This window comes from Oncorhynchus keta, chromosome 14 (genome assembly GCF_023373465.1).
Source record: "Oncorhynchus keta strain PuntledgeMale-10-30-2019 chromosome 14, Oket_V2, whole genome shotgun sequence".
Lineage (NCBI taxonomy): Eukaryota > Metazoa > Chordata > Actinopteri > Salmoniformes > Salmonidae > Oncorhynchus > Oncorhynchus keta.
In genome coordinates this window covers 26340410-26364785 of record NC_068434.1, presented here as the reverse complement: position 1 = coordinate 26364785, position 24376 = coordinate 26340410, and the positions used below count along the sequence as shown (strand labels likewise).

At 43.2% G+C, this 24376-nt stretch overlaps 1 pseudogene; it reads right to left on the bottom strand.

The window, feature by feature from the left end:
- On the bottom strand, nt 1-24376 carry LOC118393100 (hepatocyte nuclear factor 1-alpha-like; annotated as a pseudogene).

Sequence of the window (24376 nt, the reverse complement as noted above, 5' to 3'; positions counted from 1 at the left end):
CTACTGTGCAGTAGAGACCATATGTTCAGGAATGTAGGAGTTGATGTCTGCCGGCAAAGATGAGAGGAGGTGAGGTGGATGAGTTTCAGGGAGGATAAAACTAAGTTCCCAGAGGAAACTAGAAAAAAGCGATAGTAAGTTATTAGTTTCCAGGTTCTCTACTAACATTCCAATTACAAACCTGCATTTAAAATTCCCTATTTTCACTGCCAACTAGAGAATACCATGGGTTATATTTTACCATGGGTTAAATGACTTTGAAATATGTGTTATGCTAAGTTGTTTTTAATGTCTTGAATCTCCCCTGTAGTGTCAAACTACATCTTCACGGAAATATTCCACACTAGAGTGATGTTTCTTACCTGGCACAGGTGAGGGGGATTGCAGGTGTAGAGAGTCATCCTGGATGGGTTCTGTCTCCTCCTCGGGGTCTGTTGTCAGAATCTAACCAATGCAAAAGTAATTATCAGATTCAATCCACATTAATACTATTTCTGATCATTAGCCGGTGAGTCTAGTTTTCTGTACCTGTATCCTATAACTTAGCCTATATGTAAGCGAATATTAATGGCATCACTTTCATATTGGTTAATATTTGGCTTCATAGTACCTGTCTGACTGCGCTTAGACTGGTCAGTGTTCCAAGGCTGCTGCTGTCAGTGACAACCATGGCTTGGGACAGTAGGCTAGACGGAGGGAAGGGAGACATATCGGACTTGCTGTACACTGCAATGGAGAAATTGAGAGCAGGCGCAGAGATACTTTATGAAACCCTTGTTAGTTCTAGCTGTTTTATTATGTCACGTATTCCTTGTTTCATACATGTATTTATGTCAACAGGGCAAATGAAGGAATAACATGCTGCCACTGTGGCCTTACTGTGACATGGAAGCCCTGTCATGGTTGCCATGAAAGGACTGTGGCCCATATGATTCTGAAACTGCTGTGTGAGTTGCTGCTGGAAAGAGATTGGCTGAAGGGTGGTGAACCCGCCTCCCATGTTGTTGATGACAGGTACTGTTTGACCTGTTGACCAACATAGGCCAGGAAAACGTGGATTAGGCTACTTTGTAAATGTCAATTAAAGTTGATATCTGACGGTTTTCTGATCATCACTAGAAAATGAAACAATACACTACAGTGGATATATTTTGAAATTATCATTTGATAATATGCACAGACTTAGAGCCATTTGAGATGTTTTTATTTTACTAGGCAATTCAGTTAAGCCTAGGAACAGCCTAGGAAAAGCCTAGGAACAGTGGGTTAACTGCTTGTTCAGGGGCAGAACGACAGATTTGTACCTTGTCAGCTCAGGGATTTGAACTTGCAACCTTCAGGTTACTAGTGCAACGCTCTAACCACTAGGCTGCCCTGCCGCCCGCATGTGTAGAATTTGTATTTATAGTTGAAGTCTGAAGTTTACATACACCTTAGACAAATACATTTAAACTCAGTTTTTCACAATTCATGACATTTTATCCTAGTAAAAAATTCCCTGTCTTAGGTCAGTTAGGATCACAGTTTAAGAATGTGAAATGTCAGAATAATAGAAGAGAGAATGATTTATTTCAGCTTTTATTTATTTCATCACATCCCCAGTAGGTCAGAAGTTTACATACACTCAATTAGTATTTGGTAGCATTGCCTTTAAATTGTTTAACTTGGGTGAAATGTTTCAGGTAGCCTTCCACAAGCTTCCCACAACAAGTTGGGTGAATTTTGGCCCATTCCTCATGACAGAGCTGGTTTAACTGAGTCAGGTTTGTAGACCTCCTTGCGCGCACACGCTTTTTCAGTTCTGCCCACAAATGTTCTATGGGATTGAGGTCAGGGCTTTGGGATGTCAACTCCAATACCTTGACTTTGTTGTCCTTAACCCATTTTGCCACAACTTTGGAAGTATGCTTGGGCTCATTGTCCATTTGGAAGACCCATTTACAACCAAGCTTTAACGTCCTGACTAATGTCTTGAGATGTTGCTTCAATATATCCACATAATTTTCCTGCCTCATGATGCCATTTATTTTGTGAAGTGCACCAGTCCCTCCTGCATCAAAGCACCCCCACAACATGATGCTGCCACCCCCGTGCTTCACGGTTGGGATGGGGTTCTTCGGCTTGGTCATTATGGCCAAAACAGTTATATTTTTGTTTCATCAGAGCAGAGGACATTTCTCCAAAAAGTACGATCTTTGTCGCCATGTGCAGTTGCAAACCGTAGTCTGTTTTTGTTATGACGGTTTTGGAGCAGTGGCTTCTTCCTTGCTGTGCAGCCTTTCAGGTTATGTCGATATAGGACTAGTTTTACTGTGGATATAGACACTTTTGTACCTGTTTCCTCCAGCATCTTCACGGGGTCCTTTGCTGTTGTTCTGGGATTGATTTGCCCATCTCTAGGACACAGAACGCGTCTTCTTCCTGAGCGGTATGACTGCTGCGTGGTCCCATGGTGTTTATACTTGTGTACTATTGTTTGTACAGATGAACGTGGTACCTTCATGCGTTTGGAAATTACTCCCAAGGATGAACCAGACTTGTGGAGGTCTACAATTATTTTTCTTGAGGTCTTGGCTGATTTCTTTAGATTTTTCCATGATGTCAAGCAAAGAGGCACTGAGTTTGAAGGTAGGCCTTGAAATTCATCCACAGGTACACGTCCAATTGATTCAAATGATGTCTATTAGCCTATCAGAAGCTTCTAAAGCCATGACATCATTTTCTGGAATTTCCGAGCTGTTTAAAGGCACAGTCAACTTAGTGTATGTAAACTTCTGACCCACTGAATTATAAGTGAAATAATCTGTCTGTAAACAATTGTTGTAAAAATGACTTGTCATGCACAAAGTAGATGTCCTAACCGACTTGCCAAAACTATAGTTTGTTAACAAGAAATTTGTGGAGTGGTTGAAAAAGTGTATGTAATCTTCCGATTTCAACTGTATTAAGGATCCCCATTAGCTGCTGATAAGGCAGCAGCTACTCTTCCTGGGGTCCAGCAACATTAAGGCAGTAATGTTCTGAGCCAATTGTAATTTTCTGAGGGCCCTCTTTGTGGCACCTGACCACACGACTGAACAGTAGTCCATGTGTGACAAAACTAGGGCCTGTAGGACCTGCCTTGTTGATTGTGTTGTTAAAAAGGAAGAGCAGCGCTTTATTGATAGACTTCTCCCCATTTTAGTTACTGTTGTATCAACATGTTTTGACCATGACAGTTTACAATTTACATTTACATTTACATTTAAGTCATTTAGCAGACGCTCTTATCCAGAGCGACTTACAAATTGGTGCATACACCTTATGACAACCAGTGGAACAGCCACTTGCATCTAAATCTTGTTGGGGGAGAAGGGGGGTGAGAAGGATTACTTACCCTTACTTACCCTATCCTAGGTATTCCTTGAAGAGGTGGGGTTTCAGGTGTCTCCGGAAGGTGGTGATTGACTCCGCTGTCCTGGCGTCGTGAGGGAGTTTGTTCCACCATTGGGGGCCAGAGCAGCGAACAGTTTTGACTGGGCTGAGCGGGAACTGTACTTCCTCAGTGGTAGGGAGGCGAGCAGGCCAGAGGTGGATGAACGCAGTGCCCTTGTTTGGGTGTAGGGCCTGATCAGAGCCTGGAGGTACTGAGGTGCCGTTCCCCTCACAGCTCCGTAGGCGAGCACCATGGTCTTGTAGCGGATGCGAGCTTCAACTGGAAGCCAGTGGAGAGAGCGGAGGAGCGGGGTGACGTGAGAGAACTTGGGAAGGTTGAACACCAGACGGGCTGCGGCGTTCTGGATGAGTTGTAGGGGTTTAATGGCACAGGCAGGGAGCCCAGCCAACAGCGAGTTGCAGTAATCAAGACGGGAGATGACAAGTGCCTGGATTAGGACCTGCGCCGCTTCCTGTGTGAGGCAGGGTCGTACTCTGCGGATGTTGTAGAGCATGAACCTACAGGAACGGGACACCGCCTTGATGTTAGTTGAGAACGTCAGGGTGTTGTCCAGGATCACGCCAAGGTTCTTAGCGCTCTGGGAGGAGGACACAATGGAGTTGTCAACCGTGATGGCGAGATCATGGAACGGGCAGTCCTTCCCGGGAGGAAGAGGAGCTCCGTCTTGCTGAGGTTCAGCTTGAGGTGGTGATCCGTCATCCACACTGATATGTCTGCCAGACATGCAGAGATGCGATTCGCCACCTGGTCATCAGAAGGGGGAAAGGAGAAGATTAATTGTGTGTCGTCTGCATAGCAATGATAGGAGAGACCATGTGAGGTTATGACAGAGCCAAGTGACTTGGTGTATAGCGAGAATAAGAGAGGGCCTAGAACAGAGCCCTGGGGGACACCAGTGGTGAGAGCGCGTGGTGAGGAGACAGATTCTCGCCACGCCACCTGGTAGGAGCGACCTGTCAGGTAGGACGCAATCCAGCGTGGGCCGCGCCGGAGATGCCCAACTCGGAGAGGGTGGAGAGGAGGATCTGATGGTTCACAGTATCGAAGGCAGCCGATAGGTCTAGAAGGATGAGAGCAGAGGAGAGAGAGTTAGCTTTAGCAGTGCGGAGCGCCTCCGTGATACAGAGAAGAGCAGTCTCAGTTGAATGACTAGTCTTGAAACCTGACTGATTTGGATCAAGAAGGTCATTCTGAGAGAGATAGCGGTAGAGCTGGCCAAGGACGGCACGCTCAAGAGTTTTGGAGAGAAAAGAGAGAAGGGATACTGGTCTGTAGTTGTTGACATCGGAGGGATCGAGTGTAGGTTTTTTCAGAAGGGGTGCAACTCTCGCTCTCTTGAAGACGGGAGGGACGTAGCCAGCGGTCAGGGATGAGTTGATGAGCGAGGTGAGGTAAGGGAGAAGGTCTCCGGAAATGGTCTGGAGAAGAGAGGAGGGGATAGGGTCAAGCGGGCAGGTTGTTGGGCGGCCGGCCGTCACAAGACGCGAGATTTCATCTGGAGAGAGAGGGAGAAAGAGGTCAGAGCATAGGGTAGGGCAGTGTGAGCAGAACCAGCGGTGTCGTTTGACTTAGCAAACGAGGATCGGATGTCGTCGACCTTCTTTTCAAAATGGTTGACGAAGTCATCTGCAGAGAGGGAGGAGGGAGGGGGGGAGGATTCAGGAGGGAGGAGAAGGTGGCAAAGAGCTTCCTAGGGTTAGAGGCAGATGCTTGGAATTTAGAATGGTAGAAAGTGGCTTTAGCAGCAGAGACAGAGGAGGAAAATGTAGAGAGGAGGGAGTGAAAGGATGCCAGGTCCGCAGGGAGGCGAGTTTTCCTCCATTTCCGCTCGGCTGCCCGGAGCCCTGTTCTGTGAGCTCGCAATGAGTCGTCGAGCCACGGAGCGGGAGGGGAGGACCGAGCCGGCCTGGAGGATAGGGGACATAGGGAGTCAAAGGATGCAGTAAGGGAGGAGAGGAGGGTTGAGGAGGCAGAATCAGGAGATAGGTTGGAGAAAGTTTGAGCAGAGGGAAGAGAAGATAGGATGGAAGAGGAGAGAGTAGCGGGGAGAGAGAGCGAAGGTTGGGACGGCGCGATACCATCCGAGTAGGGGCAGTGTGGGAAGTGTTGGATGAGAGCGAGAGGGAAAAGGATACAAGGTAGTGGTCGGAGACTTGGAGGGGAGTTGCAATGAGGTTAGTGGAAGAACAGCATCTAGTAAAGATGAGGTCAAGCGTATTGCCTGCCTTGTGAGTAGGGGGAGGGTGAGAGGGTGAGGTCAAAAGAGGAGAGGAGTGGAAAGAAGGAGGCAGAGAGGAATGAGTCAAAGGTAGACGTGGGGAGGTTAAAGTCGCCCAGAACTGTGAGAGGTGAGCCGTCCTCAGGAAAGGAGCTTATCAAGGCATCAAGCTCATTGATGAACTCTCCGAGGGAACCTGGAGGGCGATAAATGATAAGGATGTTAAGCTTGAAAGGGCTGGTAACTGTGACAGCATGGAATTCAAAGGAGGCAATAGACAGATGGGTAAGGGGAGAAAGAGAGAAAGACCACTTGGGAGAGATGAGGATCCCGGTGCCACCACCCCGCTGACCAGAAGCTCTCGGGGTGTGCGAGAACACGTGGGCGGACGAGGAGAGAGCAGTAGGAGTAGCAGTGTTATCTGTGGTGATCCATGTTTCCGTCAGTGCCAAGAAGTCAAGGGACTGGAGGGAGGCATAGGCTGAGATGAACTCTGCCTTGTTGGCCGCAGATTGGCAGTTCCAGAGGCTACCAGAGACCTGGAACTCCACGTGGGTCGTACGCGCTGGGACCACCAGGTTAGGGTGGTCGCGGCCACGCGGTGTGGAGCGTTTGTATGGTCTGTGCAGAGAGGAGAGAACAGGGATAGACAGACACATAGTTGACAGGCTACAGAAAAGGCTACGCTAATGCAAGGAAATTGGAATGACAAGCGGACTACACGTCTCGAATGTTCAGAAAGTTAAGCTTACGTAGCAAGAATCTTATTGACTAAAATGATTAAAATGATACAGTACTGCTAAAGTAGGCTAGCTGGCAGTAGCTGCGTTGTTGACACTACACTAATCAAGTCGTTCCGTTGAGTGTAATAATTCTACAGTGCTGCTATTCGGGGCTAGCTGGCTAGCTAGCAGTGTTGTTTACGTTACGTTGAGTTAAAAGAACGACAATAGCTGGCTAGCTAACCTAGGGAATCGGTCTAGACTACACAATTATCTTTGAAACAAAGACGGCTATGTAGCTAGCTACGATCAAACAAATCAAACCGTTGTACTGTAATGAAATGAAATGAAAATGTGAAACTACCTGACCGGGTTGTTGAATTCAAAACAGTAGACGTTGGCTAGCTGTTAGCAGTTAGCTGTTGGCTAGCTAGCAGAGTCTCCTACGTTAAGGACGACAAATAGCTGGCTAGCGAACCTCAGTGAATTAAGATAATCACTCCAAGGCTACACACACTAAACTACACAATTATCTTGGAAACAAAGACAGCTATGTAGCTAGCTAACACTGAACTAATCAAGTCGTACAGTTGAGTGAATAGCACTACAGTGATGCTAATCTGTGTGCGTTAGCTAGCTCCTGGGCGAATAGCAGTGAAGGCTACGTTAGGGCGACGAAATACGATAATTATGCAATTATCTCTGATACAAGGACGGCTATGTAGCTAGCTAAGAAGAATTGCTAAGATTAGACAAATCAACCGTTGTACTATAATGAAATGTAATGAAAAAGTTATACAACCTGCAGAGCGAAGTGCGAATGCGACCGCTCGCTCCAACCGGAACCGGAAACCCTGGGGTTATCCAGGGTTACTCCAAGCAGTTTAGTCATCTAAACCTTTTTAATTTCCACATTATTTAGTGCAACATTAAGTTGAGGTTTAGTGGGGTGGCAGCGTAGCCTAGTGGTTAGAGTGTTGGACTAGTAACTGAGTTCAAACCCCCAAGCTGACAACTGCCCCTGTCCAGGCAGTTAACCCACTGTTCCCAGGCTGTCATTGAAAATAAGAATGTGTTCTTAACTGACTTGCCTAGTTAAATAAAGGTAAAATTAAAAATAAAATACAATTTAAAATGATTTGTCCCAAATACAATGCTTTTGGTTTTTGAAATCTTTAGAACCAACTTATTCCTTGCCACCCATTCTGAAACTAACTGCAGCTCTTTGTTAAGTGTTGCAGTGATTTCACTCGCTGTAATAGCTTTACTCAAAGCCAGTGGCATGTCAATAGTAAAGATTGAAAAAAGTAAAGGGCCTAGACAACTGCCCTGGGGAATTCCTGATTCTACATGGGTTATGTTGGAGAGGCTTCCATTAAAGAAAACCCTCTGTGTTCTGTTAGACAGGTAACTTTTTATCCACAATATAGCATGTATGTAAAGCCATTGCACATATATTTTCCAGCAGCAGACTATGATTGATAATGTCATAAGTTACCTATGAGGAGAGAGGACACTCCCAGACTCATGGCGCTGGGCAAGGAGGCCATGACGAGTCCCCGGGGGGGAGAAGGCGAGGCAGACAGACTGTGGAGTGAGGTCAGGGTGCTTACTGGGGGCAGTGGACCACCTCCTGATACCTGAGATGGGAAAGAGGGTGGTTGGCAGATAGTGACAACCACAGCCATAGATTACTGTGAGGATTGAGATGCTTTGTAAACTCAAAGGTTTATGATGGAGGGAAGTAATTGTACGATTTTACTAGTTTTATGCGATATGGCTTTGTAATTTCACTGGCTTACATGATGATCTATCACTTGTGATGATATGGATTGCGATCTCATTGGCTTATATTATGATGTAATAAATATGGTTTGCTATCTCATTGGCTTATTATGATGTAATATGAGTTGTGACCGCATTTGCTTATTATGATATATTGTGGTTTGTGATTGGCTTATTATGATATAATATTATTTGTGATCACACTGGTTTGCATGATGTTGTGGTGCAGTTAATAATCTCTGTATGATGATGTGTATTGCGATGATGTGTATTGTGATTATGTGAACATATTTGCTGATCTCTCTGGTTTGTGAAAATGGGAGGTTGTTTGTGATCTCACTGGTTGGTGACAATGTGTGTCAGTTTGAGATATGGTTAATGATTATACAGTGCATTCAGAAATTATTCAGACCCCTTAATTTTTCTCACATTTTGTTACGTAAACAGCCTTATTCTAAAATTGATTAAATCGTTTTTTCCCCTCACAAATCTACACACAATACCCCATATTGACAAAGAAAAAACATGTTTTTAGACAGTTTAGCTAATTTGAATATCACATTTACATAAGTATTCAGACCCTTTACTCAGTACTTTGTTGAAGCACCTTTGGCAGTGATTACAACCTCGCTTCAAACTTGGCACACCTGTATTTGGGGAGTTTCTCCCATTCTGCTTTGCAGATCCTCTCAAGCTCTGTCAGGTTGGATGGGTGTAGTGTTGCTGCACAGCTATTTTCAGGTCTCACCAGAGATGCTTGATCGGGTTCAAGTCCGGGTTCTGGCTGGGCCACTCAAGGGCATTCAGAGACTTTTCCCGAAGCCACTCCTGCGTTGTCTTGGCTGTGTGCATAGGGTCGATGTCCTGTTGGAAGGTCAACCTTCGCCCCAGCCTGCGATCCTGTGTGCTCTGGAGCAGGTTTTCATCAAGGATCTCTCTGTACATTGCTCTGTTCATCTTTCCCCTGATCCTGACTAGTCTCCCATTCCCTACCAATGAAAAACATCCCCACAGCATGATGCTGCCACCACCATGCTTCACTGTAGGGATGGTGCAGGTTTACAGGTTTCCTCCAGACGCAACGCTTAGTTGAATCTTGGTTTCAACAGACCAATCTTGTTTATCATGGTCTGTGAGTTCTTTAGGTGCCTTTTGGCAAACTCCAAGCTGGTTGTCATGTGCCTTTTACTGAGGAGTGGCTTCCGTCTGGCCACTCTACCACAAAGGCCAGATTGGTGGAGTGCTGCAGAGATGGTTGTCCTTTTGGAAGGTTCTCACATCTCCACAGAGGAACTCTAGAGCTCTGTCAGAGTGACCATTGGGTTCTTAATCACCTCCCTGACTAAGGCCCTTCTCCCCCGATTTCTCAGTTTGTCCAGTCGGCCAGAGTCTTGCTGGTTCCAAATGTCTTCCATTTAAGAATGATGGAGGCCAATGTGTTCTTGGGGACCTTCAATGCTGTAGACATTTTTTGGTACCCGTCTCCAGAGCTTTGCCTTGACACAATCCTGTCTCGGAGCTCTATAATTCCTTCGACCTAATGGCTTGGTTTTTGCTCTGACATGCACGGTCAACTGTTGGACCTTATATAGACAGGTGTGTTCCTTTCCAAATCATGTCCAATCAATTTAATTTACCACAGGTGGACTTAATTTAATTTACCACAGGTGGACTTAAAAACATCTCAAGGATGATCAATGGAAACAGGATGCACTTGAGTTCAATTATTGAGTCTCATAGCAAATTGTCTGAATACTTATGTAAATAAGGTATTTCTGTTTTTATTTTTAATACGTTTTGTAAACTGTTTTCGCTTTGTCATTATGGGAATATTGTGTGTAGATTGAGGATTTGTTGGTATTTTAGAATAAGACTGTAATTTAACAAAATGTGGAAAAAGGGAAGGGGTCTGAATACTTTCCAAATGCACTGTATAATGGTAGGTGATCTCACTAGTTTGTGATAGTGTGTTTCCAGGATTGTGTGGCTTGGCTCAAGTTGGATGGGGCTGGCCAGGTGGCCTCCCAAGCCTCGGTCTCCACTGCGACCCCTTGCTGATCCCAGACTGTCACATGGGATTTGCTGGCTGTACTTCATGCCTGGAAGAGTGTTAGGATGAGTTAGGATCAGGTGTTTCCTGGTATAAGGACATTTTGCACCCTGGCAGTCTTGGTTCTGTTCCTCTGTATCGCGGTACTAATAATAGTACATAACAGAACATCTGAGGACAACATGAATGATTAATTATGCTGTTTGTGGATTAAATTAATTAATATTTTTATTCACTTTGGTCTTAGTGAGTGATACCTTGCACAGGGCTATGTGAGAGAGTGTGGTTGGTGGTGCTTGCTGATTGGCTGGTGTAAGGCGTATCGAGAGCCAGTTTATGGCGGAATGCCTCCTCCTTGCGGCGGTTAGCAAACCAGTTGTACATTTGTACCTCTGTCACCAGGTTAGAGCCCAGTCCAGCCAGCTGGGACGGAGACACACCCCTCTGGAGACACTCAACCCTGAGGGAGAGCCAGAAAGGCCCCAGAGCAAGAAAAACGTGTTTTAAAAGGGGCACGCTAAAATGACAATGACAACTCCTCCATTGCACTGAAACTGGGAACATTTCTTACCATTTGCATTATTTTTAATCTGACCCCTCCCCTCTATCTCACCTGTTACACTCCTCCACGAATCCCTCTCGCTCCTCTTTACTTGGGTTCTTCTGTCGTTCATAGGCGTGGAATAGGATTTGCTGGGAGGCGGGTCCCCATTTGAACCTGTTCCTCCGTCCTTTCCTTATGTCCTCTCCCTGCTCCTCTCCGGTCCCAAGGCCATGACTGGCATTGGTAAACTCTGCATGGAAAACATGCATATTTTTGTATTGTTCATCTGCTATCGTCATATTAATATCAGTATTTACATTAGTATCAGTATTATTCAGACAGGATTGTGTTATATTTAAACATAGGTACTTAATATGTTACATATTGGGTAGTAAAGGAATACATGTAACAGGTGTTACGTAATGGGCAATTGGGGCGGCAGGTAGCCTAGTGGTTAGAGCATTGGGCCAGTAACCGAAAGGTTGTTAGATCGAATCCCTGAGCTAACAAGGTAAAAATCTGTGTTACATCCGTCGTCGGAATGAGACCAAAGCGCAGTGAGGAAAATGTACAGCTTACTTTATTTTAGATGAACACCCAAAAACCACAAAAGATCAACAAACATAAAATTCTGCAGGGCTATACAGCAGCTGTGCAAAAACAAGATCCCACAAACTCAGGCTGACTCAGTATGATTCCCAATCAGAGACAACGATAGACAGCTGCCTCTGATTGGGAACCATACCTGGCCAACAAAGAAATAGAAAACTAGAATGCCCACCCAAATCACACCCTGACCCAACCAAATAGAGAAATAAACAGGCTCTCTAAAGTCAGGGCGTGACAATCTGTCGTTCTGCCCCTGAACAAGGCAGTTAACCCACTGTTCCTAGGCCGTCATTGTAAATAAGAATTTGTTCTTAACTGACTTGCCTAGTTAAATAAAGGTTAAAAAATATATATTTAAATTCCACAGTAACGGAATTACGCTTTGACTTTAAAATGTATTCCAAACAAAAAACATTGATTTCAAAGTTTAACAAACCATTCAACTCTATACACAAGGACTACTTTGAACAATGTACACAGACAATTGAACAAAAACACGTTTACTAGAAGAAGTGTGCAGATGCAAAGTTTGTTTGGTAACAGAATTACGGTCAAATCTCCCTCAGTTTTTTCTGCGTTCACGTTTACCAAAAACTGTTAAATATCTGCTCCGAATTAAGATTCAAAGATGGCTTCAAAAATAACTGGGTGTCAGCTATGACATGGCACCTTGAGTTTGAAAAACAAATATTTTGGTTATTGAACTACAGTAAGTGAAGTGGTTTTACATCTGGCAATGGAATTATGGTAACGGATTTCAGGGCCAGCTCTAACCTTTTGGGGGCCCTAAGTGAAATTGCGTGCCCTGTTGGTAATTCGACCATGATTACTACAAGTTTAGATAGCTGAGTATACAAATTTACCAATTTGAAATGTTGTTGCTGACATGCCAGTGTTCATTTTGTAACCAATAAATGACGAAAAATACTTGTCAACGACCTATTCCTGAAGCCCTGGAAAAAAAATGTTTAACCTTTATTTAACTAGGCAAGTCAGTTAAAATCAAATTCTCATTTACAATGATGGCCTAAAAAAAGACCTAACTATTACAATTACTTATAATTTTATGCTGAACAAAAATATAAACGCAACATGGAACAATTTCATTGATTTTACTAAGTTACAGTTTATATGAGGAAATCAATCAATTGAAATAAATTCATTAGGCCCTAATCTATGGATTTCGCATGACTGGGAATACAGGGCCTCGGGAACTCGTCACAGTATTTTTATCGATAAAATGCAGTTGTGTTCGTTGTCCATAGCTTATGGCTGCCCATACCATAACCCCACCACCACCATGGGGCACTCTGTTCACAACACTGACATCAGCAAACCGCTTGCCCACACGACGCTATGCATGTGGTCTGTTGGACGTACTGACAAATTATCTAAAATGACGTTGGAGGCGGCTTATGGTAGAGAAATTAACATAAAATTATCTGGCAACAGCTCTGGTGGACATTCCTGTAGTCAGCATGCCAATTGCACACTCCCTCAACTTGAGATATCTTTTTTCATTGTGTTGTGTGACAAAACTTCACATTTTAGAGTGGCCTTTCATTGTCCCCAGCACAAAGTGCACCTGTGTAATTATCATGCTGTTCAATCAGATTCTTGATATGCCACACCTGTCAGGTGGATAGATGATCTTGGCAAAACCAATTTGTGCACAACAATTTTGAGAAATACGTTTTTTTGTGCATATGGAACTGTTCTGGGTTATTTTATTTCAGCTCATGAAACATGGGACCAACACTTTACATGTTGCATTTATTTTTGTTCAGTGTAGTTGACAAATGGGACGAGACAATAATTCCATGTGAGACTAATGGACATTACATTTGACATGAAGCGCCTTTTATCTGTTTTGTCCAATCCTACAAATGCATGCAGAATATTTCATGCAATTCTTGGCAGAATTGACTTCTTTCAGTTGCATGGTCTGATTGAGCTAATCTGCCCAGCTCTCCCGCACAGCTCCCAAGCGGTCACTTCAGTCACTCATCAATCTTTTTGAACTGATGCGAAGCCAGGACACTTGAGTTGTAACTGACCTCATATAGAAACAATGTTTACTCTCTCTCTTACTTTCATTTAGGCTACTTTTACTTTGATCACATTAGAAGCTCTATTTTTCCGTGTGCACTACTACTCTCTCATCTGTGTTCCCGCAGTCCGCAGTCCATTTTTTTGTGCAATTTGTTGGAAAAAAGTAATACTTCTAGCATTTTTGTAAAGCTCAAATGATCCCCTTTCAAGGAAACCATTGTTATTTACACCCTTGACGTTTATGATGGGGAGAAAATCAGAGCTGTAAATGGTTGAACCTGTAGCCTTCATAGCAGAGATCATCAACTAGATCAGGTATTCCCAAACTGGGGTATGCACAATGCCGTCAGGGGTACGCACAATGCCGTCAGGGGTACGCACAATGCCGTCAGGGGTACGCACAATGCCGTCAGGGGTACGCACAATGCCGTCAGGGGTACGCACAATGCCGTCAGGGGTACGCACAATGCCGTCAGGGGTACGCACAATGCCGTCAGGGGTACGCACAATGCCGTCAGGGGTACGCACAATGCCGTCAGGGGTACGCACAATGCCGTCAGGGGTACGCACAATGCCGTCAGGGGTACGCACAATGCCGTCAGGGGTACGCACAATGCCGTCAGGGGTACGCACAATGCCGTCAGGGGTACGCACAATTCCATCAGGGGGTACGCACAATGCCGTCAGGGTACGCACAATGCCGTCAGGGGTACGCACAATGCCGTCAGGGTACGCACAATGCCGTCAGGGGTACGCACAATGCCGTCAGGGGTACGCACAATGCCGTCAGGGGTACGCACAATGCCGTCAGGGGTACGCACAATGCCGTCAGGGGTACGCACAATGCCGTCAGGGGTACGCACAATGCCGTCAGGGGCACAATGCCGTCGTACGCACAATGCCGTCAGGGGTACGCACAATGCCGTCAGGGGTACGCACAATGCCGTCAGGGGTACGCACAATGCCGTCAGGGGTACGCACAATGCCGTCAGGGGTACGCACAATGCCGTCAGGGGTACGCACAATGCCGTCAGGGGTACGCACAATGCCGTCAGGGGTACGCACAATAAAAATGTGATTCCATTTTTTTCCCTTTTTTTCCTTATTTTTCTTTTTTTCCTTTTTTTCCACATTTTCATACAGTCCATTTATATTATCCAACATGGTTATACATTTGGGTGAGGTTTTTTTCTTGCCTGAGTAGCCTCGTTTCACTGCCAAAAATCAAATGAAACCATCTGGTGTTCAGCGAAATAACAACACAATGTCAAATACAGGTAGCCTAGTCAAATAATTAACATCCAATCACATTAACCGTTACTCTCTCGCAGGAATTCCACTAACGGTCCATATGTAGCCAAACGTAGCTGTTGCTCATTCAGTTTGAAAATGGATATATGGTAAAAATAAAAAGTATGGCCCGCGTCCATAGAGACACATACCAGCTCTACTGGTAGTACTGCTACTACCAGCAGTACTACACCTGCACTTGTCGACGACACAAGTTGCTCTGCTAGCATCAGTAATTCTACATTTGTTGTAAGCCCAACTAGCATGGACACTGACAGTAGCCCCCTTACCCGGAAAAGCACCGAACAACAGACAGAGACGTTGGACCATCGAAGAGGCGCAAATTTGATGAGAACTACATTGATTTGGGCTTCACTTATATTGGGAATAGTGCCTTTCCTCAGCCACAGTGTGTTATATGTGCAAAAGTACTATCTCACAACTCGATGAAACCTTCACTCTTGCGCAGACATTTAGAAACAAAACAGGCCAATTTGAGAATTAAGACTACTTTCGAGTGTGTGTATAAAGAAGTGTATAAAAGCAACAGATACCATTAATAAGAAAGGGCTAGAAGCGACTTATATGGTGAGCTATCGAGTGGCTAAGACAGGCAAACGCCATGCTATTGTGGAGGACTTCATTCTTCCTGATGCCATGGCTATGGCAGTGACACTGCTGGGGGAAAAGGCCCAAAAATCTATACAGACAATGCCTTCATCAAACAATACTGTTTCAGGACGCATCAGTGACATGGCAGGAGATATTTTGAAACAATTACTGCTTTGCATACAAGCCAGTGAATTCTGTGCGTTACAGCTGAATGAGTCATCAGACGTGGCGGGCCTGGCACAGCTCCTGGTATATATCCGTTACATTTATGGGAGGTCAATTAAGGAAGACATCCTCTTCTGGAAACCAGGACAACAGGAGAGGATATCTTGAAAGTACTGGACAGCTTTGTGACATCAAATGGACTTTGGTGTTCAAGATGTGTTGGTATCTGTACTGATGGCGCAAAAGCCATGACAGTGAGACATAGTGGAGTGGTAATGCGCATGCAAGCAGTTGCTCCAGACGCAACTTGGGTACACTGCAGCATCCACCGGGAGGGTCTTGCTGCCAAAGGAATGCCTGACAGCTTGAAAGACGTTTTGGACACTACAGTGAAAATGGTTGACTTTGTTAAAGCAAAGCCCCTGAACTCTCGTGTATTTTCTGCACTATGCAATGATATTGGCAGCGATCATTTAACGCTTTTACAACATACAGAAGTGTGCTGGTTATCAAGGGGCAAAGTATTGACACGTTTTTTTGAATTGAGAGATGAGCTTAAAGTTTTCTTTACTGACCATGATTTTCACTTGTCTGACCACTTGCATGATGACGAGTTTCTCACACGACTGGCCTATCTGGATGATGTTGTTTCTCCCGTCAATTATCTGAATTTAGGATTATAGGGACTTTCCGCAACTATATTCAATGTGCGGGACAAAATTGAGGCTGTGATTAAAAAGTTGGAGCTCTTCTCTGTCTGCATTAACGAGGACAACAAACAGGTCTTTCCATCATTGTATGATTTTTTTTGTGTGCAAATGAACTCAAGCTTACGGACAATGTCAAATGTGAGTTGGGTGCGCAAATATGCAGGTACTTTCCCGAAACGGATGACACAAACAACTGGATTCATCAGCCTGCCTCCAGTCCACTTACCAATATCTGAACAAGAGAGCCTCATCGAAATTGCAACAAGCGATTCTGTGAAAATTGTATTTAATCAGAAGCCACTGTCAGATTTCTGGATTGGGCAGCACTCAGAGTATCCTGCCTTGGCAAATCGATCTGTTAAGACACTGATGCCCTTTGCAACCATGTACCTATGTGAGAGTGTATTCTCAGCCCTCACTAGCATGAAAACTAAATGCAGGCGCAGACTGTGTGTGGAAAATTATTTAAGACTGAGACTCTTTCCAATACAACACAACATTGCAGAGTTATGTGCATCCTTTCAAGCACACCTTTCTCATTAACTTCTGAGTTATTTACATTTTTCGATGTACAAATAAGGTTTTATATGTAAGATGGTTAAATAAAGAGCAAAGTTATTCATTATTATTATATTATTATTTGTGCCCTGGTGATATAAGAGCTCTTTGTCACTTCCCACTAGCCGGGTCGTGTCAAAAACTCACACTAATTCTTATGTTTAATAAATGTATCATGTGTGTGTGGCAGGCTTACCATGGTGGCAAAAAACAACATTTGAGAGTACGCTGACCCTGGTGCTAGAGGAGGTGCGCAGCTGGAGGTTGAATGTTTGAAGGAGTACAGGACTATAAAAGTTTGGGAACCACTGAACTAGATTAATCCGCGGGCCGATTTTTTTAGGGAGTGGTTAGTCGGGGTCCGGAACATTATTACAAATATTTTGTAGACTGCAAATTGACCGCAAGAAGCCCAAACAGATATAATCTTTGACTAAAACATTATCATTTCAAACCTTGCTTACATTTGTATACTGTCACATGTCTCTATTATGCATGGGAATACTTGGGAACAAAATGCTTAAATTAAAATCCATTTGAGCTGATTTCCTGGTCTTTGTACAGTCTTTTAAGTCCAAAAATGAAGAATTGCAAGGCCAAATAAAACCATTTGGCCCGCGGGTCGCTAGTTTGGGAACCCTACTTTATAGCCTATATGGTTAAATATGGCTGGCATTGGTTACAATCTGCCACATTATCAATGTTGCCAGTTAAGGTATAAGAGGGGACAGTAGGCCTAGATGGACAAGGCTATCTGAATGTGCACATAATGGAAGTTAGAGGTAGCCTAAATATTCATTATTTGATACAACAAAAAATGCATTGACTTATTTGACAAAAAACAGACTAAAATTGTCCAGAGTTTTAGTCAACTAATAATAACTAAAACTAAGGATGGATAAAATGACTCAAATGTGATTGACTAAAAATTAATTTTTAGACTAAAACTAAGACTAAAACTAAATCTAAAATAGCTGCCAAAATTAACACTGTAACATGGGCTAATTGAGAGACTGTCAGTGACTGACATAAGAAGAGAAAAACTGCTGATGCACTACCAAATTTAGATATTGCACCTTTAATGTTGTACTATTCTAACTCTTGAGTTCCTTTTTTTTAATAGTCTAAGGCACTGCACCTCAATACAAGAGGCGTCACTACAGTCCCTGGTTCGAATCCAGGCTGAATCACATCTGGACATGATTGGGAGTCCCATAGGGCGACGCACAATTGGCCCAGCGTCGTCCGGGTTTGGCCGGGGTAGGCCGCCAATTGTAAATAAGAATTTGTTCTTAACTGACTTGCCTAGTTAAATAAAGGTTAAATAAATAAATAAATAAGTAAAAAATAGCAGTCACTTATGTAGCTTATACCTGGAACCAGCCCTGACATCATGGGTCTCTGATCTATAAGCTACTATACAGAAATGCATAATTGTGGACAGGAATATCATTCTCTTCATAGTGATGTATCCTGAATAGGTACACATTTGGGTATTATTCTACACACTGGCTATTACTGTAATGAGTTCTGGCCCCAAACAAGACCACATTTGGTTTGTCCGGACCAGACTAAATCTTAAACAATCATAGACGTCTATGTTTCACAGGTTTGGACATCACAGTACAGCACAGTAGATATGTTAAGTACAGTATACTGTACCCTACTCTAGTGTGTTCTACTGTACTGCACTCTGTTCTCTGTGTTCTACTGTACTGCACTCTGTTCTCTGTGTTCTACTGTGCTCTGTTCTCTGTGCTCTACCGTACTGCACTCTGTTCTCTGTGTTCTACTGTACTGCACTCTGTTCTCTGTGTTCTACTGTACTGCACTCTGTTCTCTGTGTTCTACTGTACTGTGCTCGCCAAACTTGAGAAACACAGTCTATGATTGGTTCAGATTTGGTCAGGCAAGGGCGGGCTGACCAAATTTCAACTACTTTTGAACGCCCATGGACGTCCGGTGTCGGGCAGTGCTCAATGGGTGAGGATGCTTATTACAGTAAATGGAAAGAGGGTAGGTGGTAGGTGTCATGGTAGGTGCCAGTAAGAGCTGGGAGAGGTGGCATTAACGGGAGAGAGAGAGTAGAGCGAGTGAGCGGCAGAGTGAGAGAAAGGGGTTGTCCAGACTTTTTTCACAGTCTTGTTTTGACCACGAAATGACAGAGAGAAAAAGTTAGGAGCTGAACATAACAGTATGCCAGTGGAAGGGAGGACAGTGGCAACTGAGATCCAACTGTGGTTTGGGACTACTATGATTTCCCATCGTAGCCTATTTAATTTGTACCGAGTGCACTGGGAGTCAGGAAGCAAGTTCAGGGAGTGCATCATTTAATAAACAAAACAAGAAACATGAACAACGCACAGACAGGAAACTGAAACAATAACACCTAGGGAAGAAACCAAAGGGAGTGACATATATAGGGAAGGTAATCAGGGAAGTGATGGAGTCCAGGTGAGTCTGATAACGCACAGGTGCGCGGAACATGGTAACAGGTGTGCGCCATAACATAACGAGAAGCCTGGTGACCTAGAGGCCGGAGAGGGAGCACAGGTGACACAAATGCAGTAATTCCGTTAAAGATCTGGTAACAGAATTGAGTTTTAATGACTTAATAATTGATAAACAAACTATATATCAGCAAAAATACCAACTAATCGGTACCTTTACCTACCTTTACTTGCTACTGCTGTGAACTTTCATCATCTAGAAAATATCTTAGAGATATGTAGGTTTTTGGTAATGGAATCACAAGCCACTGTTTCTTAAACTTACAGACGGCATGTAATTTCGCCAAAACAAAATAGTGTTAATATTAGTTGGCAGGGGGCTTTACTTCAACATTATTTTTTGATTTACTAATTTCTAATACTTTTAAATACTCCTTCTGGTAGATGTTGTCTAAGACCCCCTTTACATCTGTTTGACCAGAAATCAAAGCCTTTGCTTATTCCTACATTTTAGGATGGACAATTGTTGAAAATGTATATATAAAATGTATATAGGTTTCATGTGACACCTAATTTGACATGCTCCAATGAACTTCATGTTGGTGTTCATGGCAGTGGTCCATGGGTCATCTGTTTGTTCAACCGCACACCTGCCTGCAATTGCTAATAACCTAAATGCAACTGCCAGACTATATGTGATAAAGTGAAAATCTGAGGCCCGCACCTGTCCCTAACCCGCTAGTATAGAAAATGCTCTGTAGGCAGTCAGAGACAGCAGAACTATTTTTTGACAGGGGGACTGATTTAGATATGTTTCTGCTTATAATTTCCTTCATTTTGGTAGGATATTTGTTAGTCAACATGTCTATTATTAGATACATGCAGTTTCTCTTCTGCCATTAGGCTATATGTTGCCCGAGAAGACTAAATAAAACCTTGCTCTCCAAAAATAATGTCATAGATCGATAGAATGAATGCTTCAATCTAGTTGACATCTGTGAAGTTCTCAGTCATCTCTGCTTCTTTCGCTGAGCAAAGACTTTTAGGGACCAGGAAGAAAATGCAATAAATAACAACTAAAAAGCTTTTCTATGCTAAATTTCCAAATTAAATTCCAAAAAATCAGTTTGACTGGTTGTAAGGAAATAGAGAGCTGTGAAAATGAACCAACATGTTTCTGATAAGATTTCAGTTTGTCTTGAATGCATATCTTATGTGGTTGAGTTGTCAGCGTTTATGATGCTGATAAAGATGGCACGACCAACAAGCGGGAACTAACTGCACATTCGAATTCTCCCAAGATGCTGAAATAAAGAAATCATATTTCTCCATTCCTTTTCCGGAGTCAAAATTTAGCCTACATTTGGTGTCATTTTACTGCAAGAAATAATTTATTCTGCAGGAGTTAATATTAAGGCTATATTAGAGGTGTCCAGATTTCAGTTTCCATTTAACCCATCTGAACAGTAGGCTACAGTTCCCTTGACGTGCCATAGGCCTATTTGAAGTCCTTATCTTATGACTTTAGAATGCATCACATAACATTACCGGCACTGCTATCATCCTCTTTTACCACTTCACCAAATCTTTCCCAAACAGTCTATTTTTATGGCCCTCCCTTCTCTTGTTCAACTCTCAATTTCACAGCTTTTATCTTATTGAGTTAAACTCAGATTGTTATTTTTTGCCTCAGTGGATGAACATGAACTTTTTCTACCTGTATCTTAATTAGACTTATAGGCTTCACACTAACGCCATATAGCCTCAATATAGCCTATAAATTGCACAACAATTATACATTTATGTTCTGAGGGCAAAAAGGAGGGGAGTATTCAATGTTTTGTACACTCAGTGTAGATTTATGGTAATTAATTGTGAATATTAATGAATGAGGTAGTCATGATTTGACATATACTACCGTTCAAAAGTTTGGGGTCAGTTAGAAATGTCCTTGTTTTCCATGAAAACACATGAAATTAGTTGCAAAATGAATAGGAAATATATTCAAGACGTTGACATGGTTATAAATAATGATTTTTAATTGAATTAATAATTGTGTCCTTCTCTTTCATCAAATAATCCTCCATTTGCAGCAATTACAGCCTTGCAGACCTTTGACATTCTAGTTGTCAATTTGTTGAGGTAATCTGAAGAGATTTCACCCCATGCTTCCTGAAGCACCTCCCACAAATTGGATTGGCTTTATGGGCACTTCTTACATACCATACGGTTAAGCTGCTCCCACAACAGCTCAATAGGGTTAATATCCGGTGACTGTGCTGGCCACTCCATTTTAGACAGAATACTAGCTGACTGCTTCTTCCCTAAATTGTTCTTGCATAGTTTGGAGCTGTGCTTTGGGTCATTGTCCTGTTGTAGGAGGAAATTGGCTCCAATTAAGTGCCGTCCACAGGGTATGGCATGGCGTTGCAAAATGGAATGATAGCCTTCCTTCAAGATTCCTTTTACCCTGTACACATCTCCCACTTTACCACCGCCAAAGCACCTCCAGACCATCACATTGCCTCCACCATGCTTGACAGATGGCGGCAAGAACTCCTCCATCATCTTTTCATTTTTTATGCATCTCACGAATGTTCTTCTTTTGATCTGAACACCTCAAACTTAGATTCGTCTGTCCTTAACACTTTTTTCCAATCTTCCTCTGTCCAGTGTCTGTGTTCTTTTGCCCATCTTAATGTTTTATTTTTATTGGCCAATCTGAGATATGGCTTTTTCTTTGCAACTCTGTCTAGAAGGCCAGCATCCAGGAGTCGCCTCTTCACTGTTGACATTGAGACTGGTGTTTTACGGGTACTATTTAATGAAGCTGTCAGTTGAGGACTTTCTCATACTAGACAATCTAATGTACTTGTCCTCTTGTTCAGTTGTGCACCGGGGCCTCCCACTACTCTTTCTATTCTGGTTAGAGCCTGTTTGCTCTGTTCAGTGAAGGGAGTAGTACGAGATCTTCAGTTTCTTGGCAATTTTTTGCATGGAACAGCCTTCATTTCTCAGAACAAGAATAGACTGATGAGTTTCAGAAGAAAGTTATTTGTTTCTGGCCATTTTGAGCCTGTAGTCGAACCTACAAATGCCGATGCTCCAGATACTCAACTAGTCTAAAGGACAGTTTTATTGCTATTTTAATTTTAATCAATCAATTTTAAAACGGTTTTCAGCTGTGCTAACATAATTGCAAAAGGGTTTCCTAATGATCAATTATAAACTTGGATTAGCTAACACAACTTGCCGCTGGAACACAGAAGTGATGGTTGATGCTAATGGGACTCTGTACGCCTATGTAGATATTCCATCAAAATAAATCAGCTGTTTCCAGCTACAATAGTCATTTACAACATTAACAATGTCTACACTGTATTTCTGATATTTTCTTACGTTATTTTAATGGGAAAAAAAATGTGCTTTTCTTTCAAAAACAAGGAAATTTCTAAGTAACCCCAAACTTTTGAACGGTAGTGTAAATGTTACACTTAGAGAGTCCATACTGTAATGTCATATTGCAGTACAGGCAGGGTCAGCTTATCAGCTGGCCAAATACTCACGCTGGTTAATCTTGCCCTGCTTCCTGACATATCAGCTGTATAGAGCAGCCCGTTTCTGGTTCTTCATGGGTGTGCCTTTGTTGAGGTGTTGGGAGAGATGGGACTGGTTGAGGCCTGTGGACTCAACCACCTCTCTCTGGGGGAGGTTATGCTGCTGCATGTAGCTCTTCACCAGTTTTGCCACATGCCATGGATCCTTCCTATCACACACAGACACATACACACACAGACAAAACTCATGTGCATAAAGGGAGGGAGGGAAAGAGAGGGATGTTGGCAAGAGATAAGGGGACGCACAGTAGGGCAAAGTCCAGCTCTCTCCGGTCACTTGAAATAATACCCAGAAATATAGCCTACTTGCTGTGACACAAACCTTAATGGCTAGCAATAGTACATAACATAGCTATTATGTATATTAAAATATACAAAAGCTTTATCTATGTTTGATACATTTTGATACTAAGGCATGATTGGTCAAGTTCTGTGTTGTCATGCTAATTATTGTACAATTGCCAACTTTAAGCTATATACAATGAGCAGTTTTACCATAATATGAGGTATTTGTTGTAGTTTGAAATGTGGTGAAAATGAAATGGCCTTCCAAGTTGTAGTAAATATTGACTAACATCTGTTCTCTCTCTCTCACACACACACACACACACACACACACACACACACACACACACACACACACACACACACACACACACACACACACACACACACACACACACACACACACACACACACACACACAGCACATTTCTGTTCATCTTAAACCATGCATGCAGTTCATTCAACGATAGAAATGGCCAGAGAATAATGCTGGGTATTTAGTAATCAGGAAATGAGGAACCCTCCTTTAAATCCACCTCAGAGGCCAAGATAGATCTCATAAATAGGAAGAGGGGGCAGGAGAATGAGGGAGGAAGGGGGGAGTGGGAAAACAAATTTGATAAAGACCAAGAACAACTCACTTATTTGTACTCTTTTCTTGGTGAGAAAACATCAGGAAAAGATAGCAGAAAGAGAATGGAAAACAGAATCAAGTAACCACCCGAAAATGTATTGGTTTTTAAACTATTTTTAACAAATGAGTTGGACATTGCTTTGAGAAATTAAAGCTTTGTGTAAGAAAATAAGGGATGTGTCAATTTTGTTGTTGTATAAATAGATGAGGTTTGATGAAATGAAGAGATTGATGTGTATGTTGTTAAGGAGAGGATAGGGTGGAGGGCAGAGATTTGGGAGCTACTTACTGCAGAAGTTGGTCGACCAGAGCCCTCTGTCTGGCTGCCTCCTCTGAGGGTAGTGCCTCCAGCTCCTGGAATATTGGTGGTGGAAAATCCATTTCTCCCTCCTCCGAACTCTCTCCATCTCCCCTGTCCCCCTTCTCTGCTCCAGGGGTGACCCTCTCTTGCTCCAGTTCTTCCAGTGCTTGGACCAGGACCTCCCGGGACAGTCCAGAGCCCAGCAGTGCCCAGATAAGCTCATTCTGGAGATTTGTCAGACGCCCAGGGCCCCATTTCCTCTCCTCTCCCTCCATTACACTGTTGCCTAAACCTTACCTCACTAGCACAACACACAGACTACGCAGGCCACAGGTCAC